This window comes from Entelurus aequoreus, linkage group LG23 (assembly GCF_033978785.1).
Source record: "Entelurus aequoreus isolate RoL-2023_Sb linkage group LG23, RoL_Eaeq_v1.1, whole genome shotgun sequence".
NCBI lineage: Eukaryota > Metazoa > Chordata > Actinopteri > Syngnathiformes > Syngnathidae > Entelurus > Entelurus aequoreus.
Window position 1 is genome coordinate 39,817,624 of NC_084753.1, and position 22,061 is coordinate 39,839,684.

At 41.3% G+C, this 22,061-nt stretch overlaps 2 protein-coding genes across 3 annotated transcripts in view; one reads left to right on the forward strand and one right to left on the reverse strand.

The window, feature by feature from the left end:
• LOC133640707 (gastrula zinc finger protein XlCGF57.1-like) overlaps nucleotides 1-4,930 on the reverse strand; it is a 33,596-nt gene extending 28,666 nt beyond the window's left edge. The window contains exon 1 of the mRNA XM_062034276.1: nucleotides 4,867-4,930. The gene's annotated coding sequence lies outside the window, so the exon portion shown is untranslated. The remainder of the gene's footprint in view (nucleotides 1-4,866) is intronic.
• Nucleotides 1-22,061, forward strand: part of LOC133640671 (oocyte zinc finger protein XlCOF22-like) — a 45,032-nt gene that overhangs the window by 16,134 nt on the left and 6,837 nt on the right. Inside the window, exon 1 of one of the 2 annotated variants that reach the window (XM_062034226.1) lies at nucleotides 20,059-20,497. The exons of the other annotated variant lie outside the window; for it this stretch is intronic. The gene's annotated coding sequence lies outside the window, so the exon portion shown is untranslated. Of the gene's footprint in view, nucleotides 1-20,058; nucleotides 20,498-22,061 lie in introns of those variants that run through there. 2 annotated transcript variants of the gene reach the window in all.

A 22,061-nucleotide genomic window follows, 5' to 3' on the forward strand; every position in this document is an offset into this window, starting at 1 on the left:
AGAACCTTCTTTATTGTCCGTATTTGCCTCTCCCATACGCCTCCAAAATGTGAAGCAGCAGGGGGGTTAAATATCCATGTGATGCCTTTCTCCAACACGGTACTTTGGTTCTTTGCGTTATCCAAAGCACTCACAAAGTGTTTCCCATTATCAGAATGCATCAACTGGACTTGCCCTCTTCTTGCTATGAACCTCTGCAGCGCGTGACTGCATGAGTCCGTGTCCAAAGAACTTGCCACTTCCATGTGTACGGCTCTTATCGTCAAGCAAGTAAAAATGACTCCATACCTCTTCACTATGGTCCTGCCCCTTTTGATTTCAAATGGACCAAAATAGTCCACAGAGGCGCATCTGGCTCGAGTCTTTGACTGGGGAGGTCTGCCATTGTTTGCCTTTCTGGTTTTCTGTGCTGACGTCTGCAAGTTACACATTGTGACAGAATTATTCTGACAGCTGCGTGGGACTTCAATATCTAGTACTTCTGCCGTACCTTTGACAAGACATGATTCCTGCCACTGAGTCCAAGTTTTTCGGGAACATATTGAAGGATAAGTAAGGTGATATGCAGATCTTTGACAGGATGTTTTGATTCCTCTTGCGTTGTTGACCTGTTTATCCTGCCACCCACTCTTAAGACCAAGGCCACTGGCCTTGACAATATCTCCTCCAGATTCCTCAGGGACTCTGCCACCACCATTGCCCCAATCATCACACATAATAAACCTCTCACTTAAACAAGGCCAAGTACCAAAAGATTTCAAGATAAGAGTAACTCCCCTTTTTAAAAAAGGAAGCAAATTAGAACCTGGTAACTACCGACCTGTTTCTATTCTCAGTTCCATTTTGAAAGTAATGGAAAGAATAGTTTATGAACAAGTCGATAGATACCTTGCCACTAAAGAACTCATGTACAAATTCCAATCCGGCTTCAGAACAAAGCACTCCACTGACACATGCCTTCTCTATCTGAGCGACCACATCAAACATGAGGTGGACGCGGGCAAATACTGCGGCATGGTCATGCTGGACCTTCAGAAGGTCTTTGACACCGTTAACCACGCTATACTGTTGGATAAGCTCAGAGCAATCGGATTTGATAAAACCTCATCGAGCTGGATGCAATCTTATTTGGAGGGGAGGAAACAGGTGGTAGAGGTGAACAGCACCCTGCCCCCCCCCCCCCCCCCTCAGTAAACTGTGGAGTCCCCCAAGGCAGTATATTAGGGCCTTTACTGTTCCTAATATACGTTAATGACATGTCATCAGCATGCGACTGTGAATTGTTCCTGTTTGCGGATGACTCGGCCCTGCTGGTATCAGACAGGGACAAGTCACAGGTGGAAAAAATCCTCAGTGCTGAACTCCTTAGTATTTGCACCTGGCTCACTGACAACAAGCTATCCATACACTTAGGTAAAGCGGAATCCATCCTATTTGGGTCCCAAATCAACTTTAAGAAAGTCAGTGACTTCACTATTAAAGTGGGTGACATTGTTATCACCAGGAAAGATGAGGTCACTTACCTAAGTTCCATTCTAGAGGCTAATCTTTCCTGTGATAAAATGGCAACGAAGGTAATCAAAAAGGTCAACCAACGAACAAGATTTCTCTACAGAATCTCCTCTCTGGTCAACAAAAGCACCATGAAGATTCTAGCGGGAACTCTCATTCAACCCTTTTTCGACTACGCATGCACCTCCTGGTACCCCATCACCTCCAAAAGCCTCAAATATAAACTCCAAACATCCCAGAACAAGCTAGTCAGGTTACTTCTAGACCTCCACTCCAGATCCCACCTCACTCCTACCCACTTCTCCAAAGTGGGCTGGCTCAGGGTGGAGGACAGAGTAAAACAACTTGCACTGAGCTTAGTCTATAAAATCCGCTACACCTCCCTGATACCGAAGTACATGTCAAACTACTTCCTTAACGTAAATGACCGCCATAACCACAACACCAGGGGGAGCTCAACAAACCACGTTAAACCCAGATTCCGATCTAACAAGGTCTTAACTCATTCTCCTTCTATGCCACATCAATATGGAATGCACTCCCAACAGGTGTGAAAGAAAGTGAATCTCTATCCTCCTTCAAAACCTCACTAAAAGAACACCTCCAAGCAGCAAAACCCTAGCCTAACACCCTCCCCCCACCACATACCACCTCCCCGGAATTGTAAATAATCAAATGTATATACTTGTTCTTATGCTTTCTGAGCTCACTAATGTTCACTGCTCGCTGTACATATCCTACCAAGTCAGACCTACACTGTTACAATGTCCTTTTTTCAGATGGTATAATTGTTGATGACTGAAGTATGCTGATATCAACCCAACCTAACTGGTTGCTTGTTTCTCTCGCGAGATCTGACAATTGACAGGTTGACAACATCCAAACAAACCAAGTCATCTCCAATACATCTCAACATTACACACATCCTCCAGGCTGAGTTAGTCTAGATAAAGAAGTAACCTGGAAAGTACGTGTAAGTCATATAAAGAAAACATTTAAAAAATTGACTATTATAATAAATAGAATAAAATACATACCCACAGATATTAACTACATTTATTGTACCCAACTTTAGTTGAAGCATACATTGTTTATTGCATAAAGGTCTGGGGACATACATATAAAACAATCACACAACAATATTCATATTACACAAGAGAGTAATAAAGATAATTAATAGAATGGATTATAGAGACCCAACAAATGATTCAAAAAGTCACACATTTTAAAAGTAAATGATCTTGTATAAAACACAACTGCTCAAATGATGTATAAAGTAAATATTAATATGCTTCCAGAAGTGGTCCAGAAGATGTTTCAGATGTGAACCAGTAAATATGAACTAAGAGGGATTTATGTGTACTAAAAAGCAAAGGTATGAACACATACAAAACAAATATGTATATATTATAAAGGAGTACATCTATGGAATCATCTACAATTAGAAAATAAAATATGTAACCCTTCATTATTTCAAAAAACATATATAAAACACTATTATGAATAAGTATAGAAGTGAACTATGAATATCTACACATAAAATGTTTATTGTATGTAACATATTTTATGTAGTGTTTATTCTCACCTTTTCAGTCAAATTGTTCTGTTCATTTTAAAGTACACAAATGTGTATATTAACTCATGTACTTGACTGAAATAAAAGCACTAATCTGAAGTGTCTAATCTATAAATGTTAGAATCATATTAACAAGATTGTGTTACACACACAACAATGATGTCACACATGTTATATGTGCTGATGTTGTTAGAAAGTTGATTTTAAAGGCCTACTGAAAGCCACTACTAGCGACCACGCAGTCTGATAGTTTATATATCAATGATGAAATCTTAACATTATAACACATGCCAATACGGCCGGGTTAACTTATAAAGTGACATTTTAAATTTGCCGCTAAACTTCCGGTTCGAAACGCCTCTGAGGATGACGTATGCGCGTGACGTAGCCCGGGGAACACGGGTATGCCTTCCCCATTGAATACAATACAAAAAAGCTCTGTTTTCATTTCATAATTCCACAGTATTCTGGACATCTGTGTTCGTGAATCTGTTGCAACTATGTTCATTGCATTATGGAGAAAGAAGCTGAGCAAGCAAAGAACGGACGTATTTTTCGAACGAAGGCAGCAACAACAGTACACAGCCAGCGCGTCTTTGTTTACATTCCCGAAAGATGCAGTCAAGATGGAAGAACTCGGATAACAGAGACTCTAACCAGAAGGACTTTTGACTTCGATACACAGACGCCTGTAGAGAACTGGGACAACACAGACTCTTACCAGGATTACTTTGATTTGGATGACAAAGACGCAGACGTGCTACTGTGAGTATGCAGCTTTGGCTTCTAAACATTTGATCGCTTGACCGTATGTGCGCAACTTTTTTTTTGCGTATGTACGTAACTTTTTTAAAATATATAAGCTTTATGAACCTTGGGTTAGGTGAACGGTCTTTTGGGCTGAGTGATTGTGTGTGTTGATCAGGTGTTTGAATTGTATTGGCGTGTTCTATGGAGCTAGGAGCTAGCAGAGGAGCTAGGAGCTAGCATAACAAACACGTAGGTGTTTTTATGCAGGATTAATTTGTGGCATATTAAATATAAGCCTTGTTGTGTTGTGGCTAATAGAGTATATATATGTCTTGTGTTTATTTACTGTTGTAGTCATTCCCAGCTGAATATCAGGTCACCCCCGGCTCTCACAGCATCTTCCCTATCTGAATAGCTTCAACTCCCCACTAGTCCTTCACTTGCACTTTACTCATCCACAAATCTTTCATCCTCGCTCAAATTAATGGGGAAATTGTCGCTTTGTCGGTCCGAATCTCTCTCACTTCATGCGGCCATCATTGTAAACAATAGGGAACTTTGCGTATATGTTCAACTGACTACGTCACGCTACTTCCGGTAGGGGCAAGCCTTTTTTTATCAGATACCAAAAGTTGCGATCTTTATCGTCGTTGTTCTATACTAAATCCTTTCAGCAAAAATATGGCAATATCGCGAAATGATCAAGTATGACACATAGAATAGATCTGCTATCCCCGTTTAAATAAAAAAAATTCATTTCAGTAGGCCTTTAAGAGGCACAGATTTTACGGGTCCCCCATGAGGTGCCAGGGGGCCCTAAGGACAATATTCTGCTTTGAAAATATCTATAAAATAAAAATATTTTTGGCAAGAAATTAACAAAATACTACACGTTATTTTGTGGCAATTACAAAAGAATGTCCAGTATAATTCTCAGGGCATTCAATCAATCACAACTGGACTGTTAAACTAAACATATATACATAAATATACAGTATATATATATATATATATATATATATACATACCCCGCCTTCCACCCGATTGTAGCTGAGATAGGCTCCAGCACCCCCCGCGACTCCGAAAAGGATAAGCTGTAGAAAATGGATGGATGGATATATATACATGCATATATACATTCACGATCAAAAGTTTACATACACTTGTAAAGAACATGATGTCATGGCTGTCTTGAGTTTCCAATCATTTCTACAATTCTTATTTTTTTGTGATGTAGTGATTGGAGCACATACTTGTTGGTCACTAAAAACATTCATGAAGTTTGCTTCTTTTATGAATTTATTATTGGTCTACTGAAAATGTGAGCAAATGTGCTGGGTCAAAAGTATACATACAGCAATGTTAATATTTGCTTACATGTCCCTTGGCAAGTTTCACTGCAATAAGGCGCTTTTGGTAGCCATCCACCAGCTTCTGCTTGAATTTCTGACCCCTCCTCTTGACAAAATTGGTGCAGTTCAGCTAAATGTGTTGGTTTTCTGACATGGACTTGTTTCTTCAGCATTGTCCACACGACTTTGGGAATTTCCCGACGGTAAGTGGTACGTAAATGGTTTCAATTACAGCAAATTGTCATTTATGAATACATTTTAGGCAACACAAAGTCAGGCACATGCGCACTAGCGTTGTTTGGCTTGATAATCATGGCGGAAAAGCTACACGGACTTTGCTACGGTGATTTGCCCTCGGAGTAAACGGAGCCAAGCGCTTGGGTTAATGTAATTTTCCCTCGCTTCCCGCCGTGCGTTTAAGAGCGCACTGCTGTGTTTAGATGGAGACAGGTGTGGACAATATTGGAGACACTTCAATCAATCAATCAATCAATGTTTATTTATATAGCCCTAAATCACAAGTGTCTCAAAGGGCTGTACAAGCCACAACGACATCCTGGGTACAGAGCCCACATACGAGCCCACTTGTCCCCACACTAAAAGTATACAGCGAAGGAAAAAACTATTTGATGTTGCTTTTATTTTCTCAATACATTGTCCATCAGCTGCTGTGACTGAGAGTTAATGAGGTGAGGAAACATGCAGCAGGTGATGTGTCGGGAACGTTGTCGCAACTTGTTTATAAAGTAATTTTTTTTTTTTTACTGGGATGTTCACTTCTCCTTTATTTAACTGCAAACTGTATCAGTGTTCAATTAACATCAATACTAGCTCAAATGTTTTGTCATCTCATTGAATTGAACGCTGGCTGTGAAGATTGTGTATTCGACGTGAGAGGTGTCACTAGTCTTTATTTTTGTTGGCCAAACTGTTGCACTGAACTACAAGGAGGCGTTGTTGGAGAAGAACAAAGCTTGTTTATTAGACTTCATCTTCATTAGCCAAACTGCTTTGAGTTTTATATTAATATCAAAAAGTAAACACCATGATTTAATTGTGTTTTTTTCATGTCACAAAGGTGTTATATGTTTGACATGACATATTTCTGCTCAAACTCTTAATGGATCTGTCCCGATACAGCATCAATATATATATATACATATGTATATATATATATATATATATATATATATATATATATATATATATATATATATATATATATATATATATATATATATATATATATATATATATATATATATATATATATATATATATATATATATATATATATATATATATATATATATATATATACATATATGCATGGATGCTTTGGAGCCCCTGCCTCGAAAGAAAATAATGTTTGTTTATAATAATGTTTATTGTTTGTATATCCTGTAATCATGTTTATTGTGTGTATGTCCTACAATAATGTTTGTGTGTATGTCCTATAATAATGTTTGTGTGTATGTTGTTCTGCCCTCACTATATGTGTTGAGGTTGTACAGCTTGGCAGACAGCTAACAACCAATCCAGGACGTTCTCATAAAGTTCCAAAGCAGATGAATCCATTTAGGCTCTTTATTGTTGTTGATCTTGCTTTGTCTTGCACTGGACTTTTATTTTTTATTGTAAAAAGACTTATCTTTTCCAAGGCTTGTAAGAGCTAACACAACTTGTCTGACTCTCATTGTCTCATAAACTGGACTAACGTCGTAAACCGGAAGTGCCAAAACTAATGACGCGCAGCATTTCCCATCGCCACAAGGTGTCAGTAATAGTCCTCAATCAAACGGGCACAACACTCCCCACCTGGTATAATGTTTTATACCACTATACAGTCTCTTTACGAAGGAGCAACACGACCTCTGATACAGGTCTAGTGTAGATTCTTGGAGTACCTTGTCGGATGATCTTGACGTCTACTTTTCTTACTTTGTTGTCATAGCTGTTGATAGACTTGACGATGAGTCCAGTGGGCCATTCATTTCTTCTCACCTGGCCGTCTTTCAGTAGTACTAGGTCTCCAACTTGCAGGTTAGGCCTTTCTGCACACCATTTTCTCCTAGGTTGTATGGTTGACAGGTATTCTTGTTTCCATCGCTTCCAGAATCTATCAGAGAGAAGTTGGACTTGCCGCCATTGTCTTGAGTGGATGTCTTTCACATTGAAGTCTCCTGGCGGTGCAGATATGACGCCTCTCTTCTGCGTATGATAAAGGGATGAACGACGCTTTGATGCTTGCTCCCGATTGTTTGAGAGGTGGCGATGAGGTGATCGAAAGGGTAACGGGGCAACCCAAGTGTTTGACTCATCTTTGTATACTTCTCTGTTCATAATGTCAAGGAATGCTTGACCATCAGGAGACAAACCTGGTTTATCATCATTCTTAGCTTTTTCAAAAACTTGGCTGCCGAGGTCGTCCATCTGCTCCAGATGTTTGGGGGGTTGCAGACCATGGCACGGATTAGGGCTGCTGAACTTTTCACTGACAGAACATGGACTTAGAAATGTTTCTATTAGTCCTGAAGACGTTGATGTTTGCTGGCTTATGAGCTCCTCCAAGACATACTTCCCCGACTATGACCCACCCTAGGTCAAGACTTTGTGCATAAGGTGCCTCGTCAGGTCCATTGTACTGCTCCCTTACTTTATGCACTTGGATGATATCTCTTCCGAGTAAAAGCAAAATTGCTGCATTGGGGTCAACTGTTGATATCTTTCCTGCCAGTGGAGCTAGATGAGGATGATGCTGAATAATCTCTGGTGATGGGATCGCCGATCTGTCATCGGGCATCATGTCCCATTCTATAAGTGTGGGGAGAGGTACTGTGGTTTGCATGTCCAATGACTCTATAATGAAGTTGCATGCACGTCTTCCTGCTGTCTCCATTACTCCAGAACATGTCCTCAGTGTGCATGGTGCTGAATCTGATTTGATGCCGAAGAGATTGAAGAAATCTGTTTTAGCTAGGGATCGGTTACTTTGCTCATCAAGGACTGCAAACATTTTGACAGCCTTCTCTCTTTGGCCAGCAGGGTATGCTCTGACTAAACACATTTTGGAACAGGATTTTGGAGTCACTGAATTGCCATAGATCTCAGTACACTTTGATGTCACTGATGGGATGAGATCTTCATTATTCTCCCCGCCTTGATCTTCCTTCACTGGGGAGTTCTCTGTTGTTGGTGGTGGACCAGGGTGAAGCGCTGTTATGTGCCTAGTGCTGTCACGCTCTTTACATTGCACGGCTTTTTCACAATCCTTCGCCATGTGTCTCGTAGATGCGCAACATCGATAACGGATGTGTTGCTCTTTCAGATAAGCCTTTCTTTCTTCGAGTGGTTTGTTTCGGAAGCCACGGCATTTACGTAGAGGGTGAGGCTTATTGTGGATGGGACATATTTTATCTGGGTCTTCAGATTTATTTTCTTGGAAGTTGTACTTAGCTTCAAGTACTGTCGCCACTTCAGTTTTCTTTACGGACACTGGTGTCCTGTAATTCGGTTGAAGTCGTTCTTGTCTAGCATTAGTTACGCTACCACTGGTGACACATGCAAAGCTGGGATCATTGCGGATCCTAGCTTCTTCCATAATGAAGTTCACAAAGAAGTGAAATGGTGGATAAGCCACCTTTTTGTCCCTTTTGTATGCTGAGCCTGCACTAACCCATTTTTCTTGGAGACGATATGGTAGCTTGATCAGGATGGGACTAATGCCATGAGCTGTGTCAAGATGAAGAAGACCGGGTAAGAGTTCATTTGACTTTGCTGCGTCCAACTCAAGAAGAAGGTCCCCGAACTCTCTCAGTCTTTGGTTGTCTGTGTTTGAGATATTTGGGAAGTTCTCAAGTTTTTTAAGTAAAGCATGCTCAATTATTTCAGGTGCACCGTTTGACTCCTCTAGCCTCTGCCACACCATTTCGAACCCAGCTTCTGCATTATGTATGTACACAACTCTTAATCTCTTAGCTTGTTCTGCTGATTGAGGTCCAAGCCATTTAGCCAGCATATCCAATTCCTGGCGTGCACTGAGATCTAGGTCCCTTGTGGAGCCCATGAATGATGCCTTCCAGGCACAGTAATTTTGTGGTTGGTCATCAAACTTGAGAAGACCAGAGCTAACCATCTCTTTACGCATTAGGTATTTAGCCAGGTCTGATGCACCCCGATTGTCGAAGGAAGTTGCTCCTCGTGCGGAAAAGTGACGAGGCTGGGTATGGTGGAATGATTTTTGATATGAAGAATCTATCCTTTGAGTTGCATCATTCCTTGTGAAGGTGTCTTTTGATGGACTTGCAGTAATACGAAGCGGTGGAGTCCCCACGTCTCCCCGATGTGGTTGTTTGTGGTGCTGGACAGGTAGGTAATTGGGCACATGGTACTTTACATTATCCATCTCTTGTTTATTAGCCGTTGTGTTGACCTTAACATCTTCATCATTGTCCATTGTCTGCTGGCGCGCTGAGGAAGAGGTCAGTCAGTATTGGCTGATTTCAAGAATGGAGTGAGTGTTGGCCATGAGATGCCTCTGACAGTTGCTCCACAAACTCTTTAGTGCGTTCTACTGGGCTTAGTACTGGCATATTAAATTCAAATTGGCTTCTTTGGATATCACTTTCTTCTTGAGCTGATACGTCTAAAACATGTGCTTCAGCTGCTGCTGCTTCAGCGGCTTTTGCTGATTTTAACAGGAGCAGATTAGCTTGTATTTCCGCTTGCTGTTTTAGCATTTCTGCTTCTTTTTGTGCAAAGGAAAGTTTAAAGGCCTACTGAAGTGAATTTTTTTTATTTAAACGGGGATAGCAGATCCATTCTATGTGTCATACTTGATCATTTCGCGATATTGCCATATTTTTGCTGATAGGATTTAGTAGAGAACATCGACGATAAAGTTCGCAACTTTTGCTCGCTGATAAAAAAAAGCCTTGCCTGTACCGGAAGTAGCGTGACGTCACCAGAGGTTTACAATGCAGCGAGAGAGATTCGGACCGAGAAAGCGACGATTACCCCATTAATTTGAGCGAGGATGAAAGATTTGTGGATGAGGAAAGTGAGAGTGAAGGACTACGGTGCAATGCAGGGTGTATCTTTTTTCGCTCTGACCGTAACTTAGGTACAAGGGTTCATTGGATTCCACACTTTCTCCTTTTTCTATTGTGGATCACGGATTTGTATTTTAAACCACCTCGGATACTATATCCTCTTGAAAATGAGAGTCGAGAACGCGAAATGGACATTCACAGTGACTTTTATCTCCACGACAATACATCGGTGAAACATTTTAGCTACAGAGCGAACGTGATAGCATTGGGCTTAACTGCAGATAGAAACAAAATAAATAAATCACTGACTGGAAGGATAGACAGAAAATCAACAATACTATTAAACCATGTACATGTAAATACACGGTTAATGCTTTCCAGCTTGGCGAAGCTTAAAAATGCTGTTGCTAACGACGCCATTGAAGCTAACTTAGCAACGGGACCTCACAGAGCTATGATAAAAACATTAGCGCTCCACCTACACCAGCCAGCCCTCATCTGCACATCAACACCCGTGCTCACCTGCGTTCCAGCGATCGACGGAAGGACGAAGGACTTCACCCGATCATCCGTGCGGTCGGCGGCTAGAGCGAACTTGCTAGCGTCGGCTAGCGCGTCTGCTATCCAACAAAGTCTTCCTGGTTGTGTTGCTGTAGTCCGCCGCTAATACACCGATCCCACCTACAACTTTCTTCTTTGCAGTCTCTATTGTTCATTAAACAAATTGCAAAAGATTCACCAACACAGATGTCCAGAATACTGTGGAATTATGAAATGAAAACAGAGCGGTTTTGTATTGGATTCAATGGGCTCCGAATACTTTTGTTTAACTAGTCACGTCACGCGCATACGTCATCATACATAGACGTTTTCAACCGGAAGTTTAGCGGGAAATTTAAAACTGCACTTTATAAGTTAACCCGGCCGTATTGGCATGTGTTGCAATGTTAAGATTTCATCATTGATATATAAACTATCAGACTGCGTGGTCGGTAGTAGTGGCTTTCAGTAGGCCTTTAACACGTGCACTTTCTGCTTTAGCACGTGCTTTTGCAGCAGCAACGCTCACTGACGTCATCCGACTTGAGTGAGATGAATGTGACGATCTTGAACTTCTTTCATGTTCGCTTACGTCTTCTTTTGAATGCTCCATGGTGTGCTGTTTACCACTGGATGTTGAAGAGAATGCTGCGTTATGTCTCTGTGAAGCCCGCTGGGCTTTTAGTCTTTTTACCGCTCTGCCCTCACTATATGTGATGAGGTTGTACAGCTTGGCAGACAGCTAACAACCAATCCAGGACGTTCTAATAAAGTCCCAAAGCAGATGAATCCATTTAGGCTCTTTATTGTTGTTGATCTTGCTTTGTCTTGCACTGGACTTTTATTTTTTTTTGTAAAAAGACTTATCTTTTCCAAGGCTTGTAAGAGCTAACACAACTTGTCTGACTCTCATTGTCTCATAAACTGGACTAACGTCGTAAACCGGAAGTGTCCAAACTAATGTCATTAGTTTGGGCACTTCCAGTTTACTATGTTAGTCCAGTTCATAAACAATGAGAAGTAGACAAGTTGTGTTAACTCCTATGTCCTATAATCATGTTTATTGTGTGTATGTCCTATAATCATGTTTATTGTGTGTATGTCCTATAATCATGTTCACCTATAAAAACACCATAGTTAAAGGTCAGTTATTTTCATGTTGCTGCTGACATTTAAACGTGTCCTCTTAAACCAGCGCACTTTATTTCAATGTTGGTTTTTTTTAAATTGGAGATTTAATTGGACTTTTCTTATATTAGTTTCAAGGCTTTTAATTTTTTTCTTGTCTCAAAACCCCTCTTAGGTTGGGATCCTATAATACAAAACCTACTTTTCTTTCTTGTTGGTACCTGTTTTTGTGTATTTGGATTCAGGAATGATCTTTTATTTTTTAGAATGCTTTTTGATCCGAAACGATGCAGTTAGTTGAAAATTCAGTACATAAAAATTCAGTTAAAAAAAATGCAGCGTTGAAAAATGTGCTGCTTCAAAAAGCAAGACTCACTTCCGTTAAAAGACTAAAACCATGGAGTCTGTCTCAGAAGCAGCCAATGAGGTGTCAAGTTTGAAGTCACGTGACACGGGTCTTTCAAAACAGCACAAAAAAGGAAATTAAATTTGCTACCTGGGGATAATACAACATAATTAACATTTAAATGCTGCCTGCTGGATGTTTTCAAACTATAGAAATGATTCCAATGGTTAAAATCTGCACTTTTGAGTGACATACGAGTTAGTAGGTGTCATGACATGCAGTTCAAGTGACTGTGGTACACAATGTGACCAGCAGATGGTGCTGGATAATGATGTTCAAGTAAACGTAAGGAAGAAGACACAAGCGCTGTTTCAACCCTCTGCGCATCCACTCGGCGCAGACGTGATCCCGTGTACAAATATCGCGACATGCTAATTTAGCCGCTATCAAAACAACTAGCCCGTCACTGCTGATTTCATTTCAACAATTAAAAATAGGAACTTGATAGTAAATAAAGCCACGTTTCCACTGCTGGATGCTGTGTTCAATCGTGTCCATGATGTTTTAACGTTTAGGGGACGTGCTGTCATGAAATAAATAAAACATATTCCGGTGGTGGTGGTCAATGTCACTACTCCATAGGTACCGGAAGACTACGTCACTTCCTGGACTTACAATTGTTTTTACAAAGGTGCTTTTGAAACGTCACATTCTGTGATATTTGAATATTTTATTAATGTTTTGTATAAAAACTAGCTTACATAGGAGTAAAAGGGAACAAAATATAAACATGAACAAGGGGTCGATTTTAAAAAATCAGGGAGTATTATGGCCACAATTTCATTCACTTTCAATCTTCTGTCATTGCAATGAATGACGTAAGGGGGCGCCACTGACTCACATCATGTGATTTATTTTTTAAATGTTGATTTTTTTTTTTTTAACAATCTACTTACTTATTTTTAAAAGATCAGTATGTCATCTTTTATGTGACATTGTTATTCAAGTAAAGATGACAAAAAAGAAAACTATGGTAGTGACAACATGCAGGAACATAACTGACGTAAAACAAGTAAAAAGGAAGTGACGTTGTCTTTGTGCACGCGTGCATTGATCAAGTCTTCCTGAACCGATCGTGCAGGGATTCTAAAACTGTGGTACGTGTACCACTAGTGGTACGCAGGCATCACCTAGTGGTACGCCAAATATCATTTCATTATTTAAGTACAGTGTTTTATTTTCCTACATGCAAACACAGTGTTACTGTTCAAACTGTGTGTAATGTTACAGTAACTAAAAATATTAAATATGCTTGTTAAATAACGTTGGTATGGTATGGTATAACGTGTCTTCCTTGTTTTTAATGAATAATTAAGGCCTACTATGCTACGGTATTTTAATGCTGTTCATGATGGTGGTACTTGGAAATCCAAGTATTTTCTGAGGTGGTACTTGGTGAAAAAAGTTCGACATAGTGACATTGTAAACTACATTGGCAGACACCATTTTGTTATACCCAAATGGCGTCCGCTAATACATCGCGCTTCCAACGAGATCCCGTTTCCCCCCCGAGTTAGAAAGTTCCAGAACTGTTCACGTTATACCATCTCATCTCATTGTGGATCATGTGAATGTTTGAAGTGGAACTAAATGTGATCTCTGAAAGGGGTACACATTATTTCCAAAGCAGGGCCCCCATCCACATATACAATACTAGTACATATCTGATGAAAAACAACATTATTTTTGTTATTTTAATCATAAGTGTGCCAAATCACCTATATTTGAACATTATCTAATGGAAATGACTGCTGTCTGATAATCACATTAATAACACAATAACAATCATGTGTCTGAGTACACCTATTAATCAAAATTAGTCTAACACGTCATGTTCACGATGGAATATAAAGTTAATAAACATGTGAGAGTAAGACGTAAACAAACCTGTTCTGTGTAACACAACTTGAGGTTTCTTGAAAACAGCCTCCAGTAGTTGACGTAGTCTCTTGTTTTCTTCTTTTGTCCGAGAAAGTTCCTCCTCGTACTCTGCTATCGTTCTTTCGCACATTTTCACACAATCACAACACTTTACACTCACACTTGATCTTAACTAAGCGATGTGTTGATCGAATCCGCGTCTCTTTGTTAGCAGCTAACAAGCTAAGCTAACTAGCATGCTAAGCTAACTAGCGCGCTAAAACAACTAACAAGCTAAGCTAACTAGCATGTTAAGCTAACTAGCGCACTAGAACAACTAGCAAGCTAAACGGGCCTAATAATCTCCAAAGTTGACTGAGACGAGTGGAGTTTATCCTGACACGGAGGATGAATAAAGTGTAGTTAGTAGCGATGTGAGGAGATGTGCCGAGGCTTAGAAGCGTGTGTGGAGTAAAGGAGGACTTTGCTGCAAAGCGCATATCCTCCACGCATGCGTCACTTAGGGGCGGGGCCAACGTGTCATAGTGATGGGCAAGTCATGAACGATTCATTCTAAATGTATGTTTTCAATGTGCCCACACAAAACATGGCAACAAATGATCTTTCAAGTATATAAACTGTATTCGACTTTCAATCAGAAAAGTATGAAAATAATTAACTAGTGCTGTTTTTAATGCACTTATCGAATTTACTGTATAAGCTGTTCAAGCTAATAGCATTGTTCTTTACTTAAAAAACAACAACTTGACAATAGTTATTGTATGCACTATGGCGTAAAATGCAATTGGTGTATTTTTCTGTGAGTGTTTGGAGTTATTACAGGGACCTCAGCTACCATTATACTTTAAAATGCTAATTGCTTCTCCTCATAAAATGTAGCCTGAGTGTTGGATATTCTAATATTTTTTCAGGGCTGTTTGGCTCGACTGTAATGTGTGCACTAAACACATGGACTGATACATTCTTGCATTTGCACTACAAGCTACATTATTGCATTCTCCTTATATTGACTCCTACTAGTCATGCTGCATCCTTTCAGTTATATTGAATGTATATGGAACTGTATGTCTGTATGGAAATGTTAATGTTTATTACTATGCTGGAGTGTAATTATGTTTTATTTGTCATCCAGAGTGTGTGTGCTCCTTTAAGAATGGCAGTATGTGAGGTGAGTGACTGAGTAAGTGAGTGGGCAAGTGAGGTGAGGGAGTGGAAGCAGTTAATGTGCAGGAGCGTTAGTAGCTTAGTGGATGTCCGGTTGGCTTTGTGGAAAACATAAATAAAGTGACAGAGTTGCAACAAATCGACAACTGTTGGGTCGTCATTCCGACCCAACAGCTGAACTGTAGGACCCACTGCCGGGTAAAGTGGAGGGTGTTACCCCCGACGATACATCGGCCCTGGAGGGAATGTCTCCCCTGCGCTCCTCGACCACTGTCTGGGAGCTGACAATCAGGAAAGGTGTACAATTCTGCATTCGAGAGAACACAACCATTGCAGCCCATCCATCCATTCATCCATTTTCTTCTGCTTATCCGAGGTCGGGTCGCGGGGGCAGCAGCCTAAGCAGAGAAGCCCAGACTTCCCTCTCCCAGCCACCTCATCCAGCTCCTCCCGGGGGATCCCGAGGCGTTCCCAGGCCAGCCGGGAGACATAGTCTTCCCAAAGTGTCCTGGGTCTTCCCCGTGGCCTCCTGCCGGTCGGACGTGCCCGAAACACCTCCCTAGGGAGGCGTTCGGGTGGCATCCTGACCAGATGCCCAAACCACCTCATCTGTCTCCTCGATGTGGAGGAGCAGCGGCTTTACTTTGAGCTCCTCTCGGATGACAGAGCTTCTCACCCTATCTCTAAGGGAGAGCCCCACTCATTTCGGCCGCTTGTACCCGTGATCTTGTCCTTTCGGTCATAACCCAAAGCTCATGACCATAGGTGAGGATGGAAACGAAGATCGACCGGTAAATTGAGATCTTTGCCTTCTTCACCACAACGGATCGATACAGCGTCCACATTACTGAAGATGCCGCACCGATCCACCTGTTGATCTCACGATCCACTCTTCTCTCATTCGTGAACAAGACTCTTAAGTACTTAAACTCCTCCAAATGGGGCAAGATCTCCTCCCCAAATTGGAGATGGCACTTCACCCTTTCCCGGGCGAGAACCATGGACTCGAACTTGGAGGTGCTTATTCTCATCCCAGTCGCTTCACACTCGGCTGCGAACCGATCCAGTGAGAGCTGAAGATCCTGGCCAGAAGAAGCCATCAGAACCACATCATCTGCAGAAAGCAGAGACCTAATCCTGCAGCCACCAAACCGGATCCCCTCAACGCCTTGACTGCGCCTAGAACTTCTGTCCATAAAAGTTATGAACAGAATCGGTGACAAAGGGCAGTTTTGGCAGAGTCCAACCCTCACTAGATACAGGTCCAACTTACTGTCGGCAATGTGGACCAAGCTCTGACACTGATCATACAGGGAGCGGACCGCCAAAATCAGACGGTCCGATACCCCATACTCTCTGAGACCTCCCCACAGGACTTCCCGGGGAACATCATCTTGATGACAAGCAAAGTGTCTGTTGTATTACAATTTAATAATCTATTTAATAAGAAATGTTCAGAGAATTCTTTTTTTTTTTAGTATTTATTGGAGGCTTCAAAAGAAACAAGTTGTCCGTTTACAGGAGAGTGTCGGTGAGGCACACACATTTTATCTTAGCTCAGGAATGCATGGGGGAAGGGTTGGAGATAAGCGGGAAACTCTTAGCTAGGAAAAGTAAACACACTCTAAGTAAGGCGAGACATTAGTCTGAATATGATGCATCTAGCAAAGTGAGACAGGCAGAAGAAACAAAGCAATACAGCATAAACATGTCAGAAAAAATACTTGAAGAAGAATCTTTAAAGGCCTACTGAAAGCCACTACTAGCGACCACGCAGTCTGATAGTTTATATATCAATGATGAAATCTTAACATTGCAACACATGCCAATACGGCCGGGTTAACTTATAAAGTGCAATTTTAAATTTCCCGCTAAACTTCCCGTTGAAAAAGTCTTTGTATGATGACGTATGCGAGTGACGTCACTAGTTAAACGGAAGTATTCGGAGCCCATTGAATCCAACACAAAACAGCTCTGTTTTCATCTCATAATTCCACAGTATTCTGGACATCTGTGTTGGTGAATCTCTTGCAATTTGTTTAATGAACAATGGAGACTGCAAAGAAGAAAGTTGTAGGTGGGATCGGTGTATTAGCGGCGGACTACAGCAACACAACCAGGAGGACTTTGTTGGATAGCAGACGCGCTAGCCGGCGACCTCACCTTGACTTCCTACGTCTCCGGGCCGCCGACCGCATCGTCGATCGCTGGAACGCAGGTGAGCACGGGTGTTGATGAGCAGATGAGGGCTGGTTGGCGTAGGTGGAGCGCTAATGTTTTTATCATAGCTCTGTGAGGTCCCGTTGCTAAGTTAGCTTCAATGGCGTCGTTAGCAACAGCATTGTTAAGCTTCGCCAAGCTGGGCATTATTAACCGTGTAGTTACATGTCCATGGTTTAATAGTATTGTTGATCTTCTGTCTATCCTTCCAGTCAGGGGTTTATTTATTTTGTTTTTATCTGCATTTGAGCCCGATGCTATCACGTTAGCTCAGTAGCTAAAGAGCTTCACCGATGTATTGTCGTGGAGATAAAAGTCACTGTGAATGTCCGTTTCGCGTTCTCGACTCTCATTTTCAAGAGGATATAGTATCCGAGGTGGTTTAAAATACAAATCTGTGATCCACAATAGAAAAATGAGAAAGTGTGGAATCCAATGAGCCAGCTTGTACCTAAGTTACGGTCAGAGCGAAAAAAGATACGTCCTGCACTGCACTCTAGTCCTTCACTCTCACTTTCCTCATCCACAATTCTTTCATCCTCGCTCAAATTAATGGTGTTCTCGTCGCTTTCTCGGTCTGAATCTCTCTCGCTGCATTGTAAACAATGGTAAACTGTGAGGGTGGGGCGGACTAATCGACAGTCCTAGGAGAACTTTATTCAAAGTACTAGAACAAGACTGCAGTTCCTGTGAGGAGCCAGGTCAGATGTATACTTCCATTTGATGTCATCGACCCTTGTCTGAAAGTTGGACCTTGAAAATTGCTGTATGTCATCGTATCAAATAGGACACAGATGGTGCCATGTCTCTCTTACACAGTGTCAGTCAGTTTACAATTTTGGGGCCCTGTTGCTGACCAAAATACTGACCCCCCCACTTGGCCGTCAGTGGCCTGTCCGTTACAACTTCTTCACAACTCCCCAAGATAGGAGACACTCAGCATCCTTGGGAAGTCGACCCCAGGGGCTGGCCTATGTATGTTTATGTGGTGTTTTATGAGCCCTCACATTCAGTGGATGTCAGCATGATGGGACATTGTTTACCAGAGACTGGCTGGGTGAGGACACACAAGGCCGATGCAAAAGAGGAACAACATTCTTCCTACAAAACACCAATTCTGATGCACCATTAGATACTGAAGTGAACTAATTAACTCATATTATGTTTTGCTTATGGTGAAGGTTTATATTCACCTTGGAGAAAGCGAAGAACCAAGTTTAAGTAAATAGTAGTATTTCAGTTTGAGCACATAATAAGATAAGGCCCCTTAGTTTGACATTCGCAGGTGGGCTGGATCACTCCTCATAGGGAAGAGGCCCTAATTTGGACTTCGGAATGCAGAAGTGATAGCCCTATCCTTGAAGCCCTAACCTTGAGAAGAGACTACATGTCATATTTATTTCCCTTGAAGCAGAGACAAAAGTGTGTGTGTGTGTGTGTGTGTGTGTGTGTGTGTGTGTGTGTGTGTTTTGGAGGGGTACAAAGTAATTATAGTGGGGGCTGTGCCCTAGTCGAGCTTTATGCTTAGCAACACCCCTAGTGGGAGGTTCCAGTTTCTGGATCATCTGAGAGGTCACAGACATGTTCTCTTCTGGAGGAAGATGTAGGCTATTCTCGCCCTTTTCCAGCTAAAACGAAGAGGCATAGTACCTAAAAATAATAATAAATACCTTCCCTGTGATTGATAATATCTACATTCATCATTGCTGAAGGACTTGTGATGACACATCTAGTCCTTGGAGGTGAACTGGTAACGTCAACATGAAGGACTGAAATCGAGTCAAACAATATTTTCTGTCTTATCAAAACCACCACACTGAGAAATTACTTGCAAATGTTTATTCCTTCTTCAAAAGCACGTCCCACTTTTTACTTTCATCCTCATCTTTGTGTAAACTTCAAAATGAAAACAGGAGATTTGAGAGATTATACACAAAATCATTTTACAGAGGAGATCAAGCTTATGTTATTCCTTCATATTACTTACATTTCTTCCACAAAACTCACATTTGTATGCACATCTGTATAATGGATGATAATGAACCAAAGCTGCTACAATTGTTGATAACTAGATGACAAAATGTTCTACAATCAGGCGTTCGGTTGGTTGTAATTTCAAGTATAGTATCTGCTGGAATAGGAAATCACATGTTCTGTAGGACTGTGTAAGGCAAGCCAACAGCCAGTTCTTAGAAATAGTGGTCCATCTTTGTGGTTAGAAAATAAATCATAAAACACTATAAAACACATATGGCAAATAAAAACAGCGAAAATAAGTGCATTAAAAACCATACTTTTTCATTATTTTCATATATACCTGATTAAAAGTCAAATACGGTTGATATATTTGGAAATATCATTTGTTGCCATGTTTTTTGTGTGGGCACCATGAAAACATACATTTTGAACGGTTCGTTCATGACTTGCCCATCACTATGACTCTGTGGCCCCGCCCCTAAGTGACGCATGCGTGGAGGATATGCGCTTTGCAGCAAAGTCCTCCTTTACTCCACACACGCTTCTAAGCCTCGGCACATCTCCTCACATCGCTACTAACTACACTTTATTCATCCTCCGTGTCAGGATAAACTCCACTCGTCTCACTCAACTTTGGACATTATTAGGCCCGCTTAGCTTGCTAGTTGTTTTAGCGCGCTAGTTAGCTTAGCATGCTAGTTAGCTTAGCATGCTAGTTAGCTTAGCTTGTTAGCTGCTAACAAAGAGACGCGGATTTGATCAACACATCGCTTAGTTAAGATCAAGTGTGAGTGTAAAGTGTTGTGATTGTGTGAAAATGTGCGAAAGAAGATAGCAGAGTACAAAGAGGAACTTTCTCGGACAAAAGAAGAGAACAAAAGACTACGTCAACTATTGGAGGCTGTTTTCAAGAAACATCAAGTTGTGTTACACCGAACAGGTTTGTTTACTTCTTACTCTCACATGTTTACTAACTTAATATTTCATCATTAACATGAAAATGACGTGTTAGATTAATCTGGATTAATAGGTGTACTCAGACACATGATTGTTATTGTGTTATTAATGTGATTATCAGACAGCAGTCCTTTCTTCCATCCATCCATCTTCTTCTTATTATCCGAGGTTGGGTCGCGGGGGCAGCAGCCTAAGCAGGGAAACCCAAACTTCCCTCTCCCCAGCCACTTCGTCCAGCTCTCCCCCTTCCCCCCACACCTCCTCCCCCTTTTGTTTCTGAAAAAAGACACTTACAGAAGCATCCAAGTAAAAGGGCAGCAAAAGCGGAGGTGGAGGACAGGTCATGTTTGAGGTCAATGAAAGCCTTTTCAGCCTCTGTGGACCACTGGGGGGCGGCATTAGGGTTGCGGACCCCAAAGCGATATCGACTGACCCTTATAGCGATAGCGACCCTACTGGTGAAAGCCACAAAGTATGCTTACACATATTGACACAAATATAATAAAAACACTAACCTTATGACGGATGCTTTTACAATTGTTCGATGTAATCTTTCACAACACCTAGTGGCCACAATAATTCATTAAGTCAAGCTCATGGCGCAGAAAGTTAAACGATGCGGACACGTTTGATCAGATTTGTTGTATTAAAATGTCTTACAACTTTACCACCACGCTTGGCTTTATTGTGGCATGTTGTGCACTCCACCTCTTCATCTTTTTCGTTTTGTAGGGTAAAATAATCCCACACAGCTGACATTTTTACCGGTGACTTCCGCTCGCCTTTCGGAACCATGAACCGGCATCCGCTTCCGGTTAGGACGGTTAGGACACAGACCTGTGGATGTGTTGAAGGTGTGCTGGAAAATGCGGAACGGAAATTAGGGAGCAGCAGAAAAGTGGAATGTATTATTTAAATCGGTGCGTTGGAAAACACGGACCGGAATATTTTTAAAAACTGGATCTGGATTGGCATTTTCCCATGCCTTGCCGATACGCATTTTTTGGCAAATATCGGCATCCGATCCAAATAACGGATCGGGATATCCCTAATATATATATATGTATATATGTATATTAGGGGTGTAACGGTACGTGTATTTGTATCGAACCGTTTCGGTACGGGGGTTCCGGTTTGGTTCGAAGGTGTACCGAATGAATTTCCACACGGATATATTAAGTAGCGTAGCGCTCATTGTGTAAAACAGTGTTTTTCAACCTTTTTTGAGCCAAGGCACATTTTTTGGCGTTGAAAAAATGCGGAGGCACACCACCAGCAGAAATCATAAAAAACGAAACTCAGTTGACAGTAAAAAGTCGTTGTCGCAATTGTTGGATATGACTTTAAAGCATAACCAAGCATACATCACTATAGCTCTTGTCTCAAAGTAGGTGTACTGTCACCACCTGTCACATCACGCCGTGACTTATTTGGACTTTTTTGCTGTTTTCCTGTGTGTAGTGTTTTAGTTCTTGTCTTGCGCTCCTATTTTGGTGGCTTTTTCTCTTTTTTTTGGTATTTTCCTGCAGCAGTTTCATGTCTTCCTT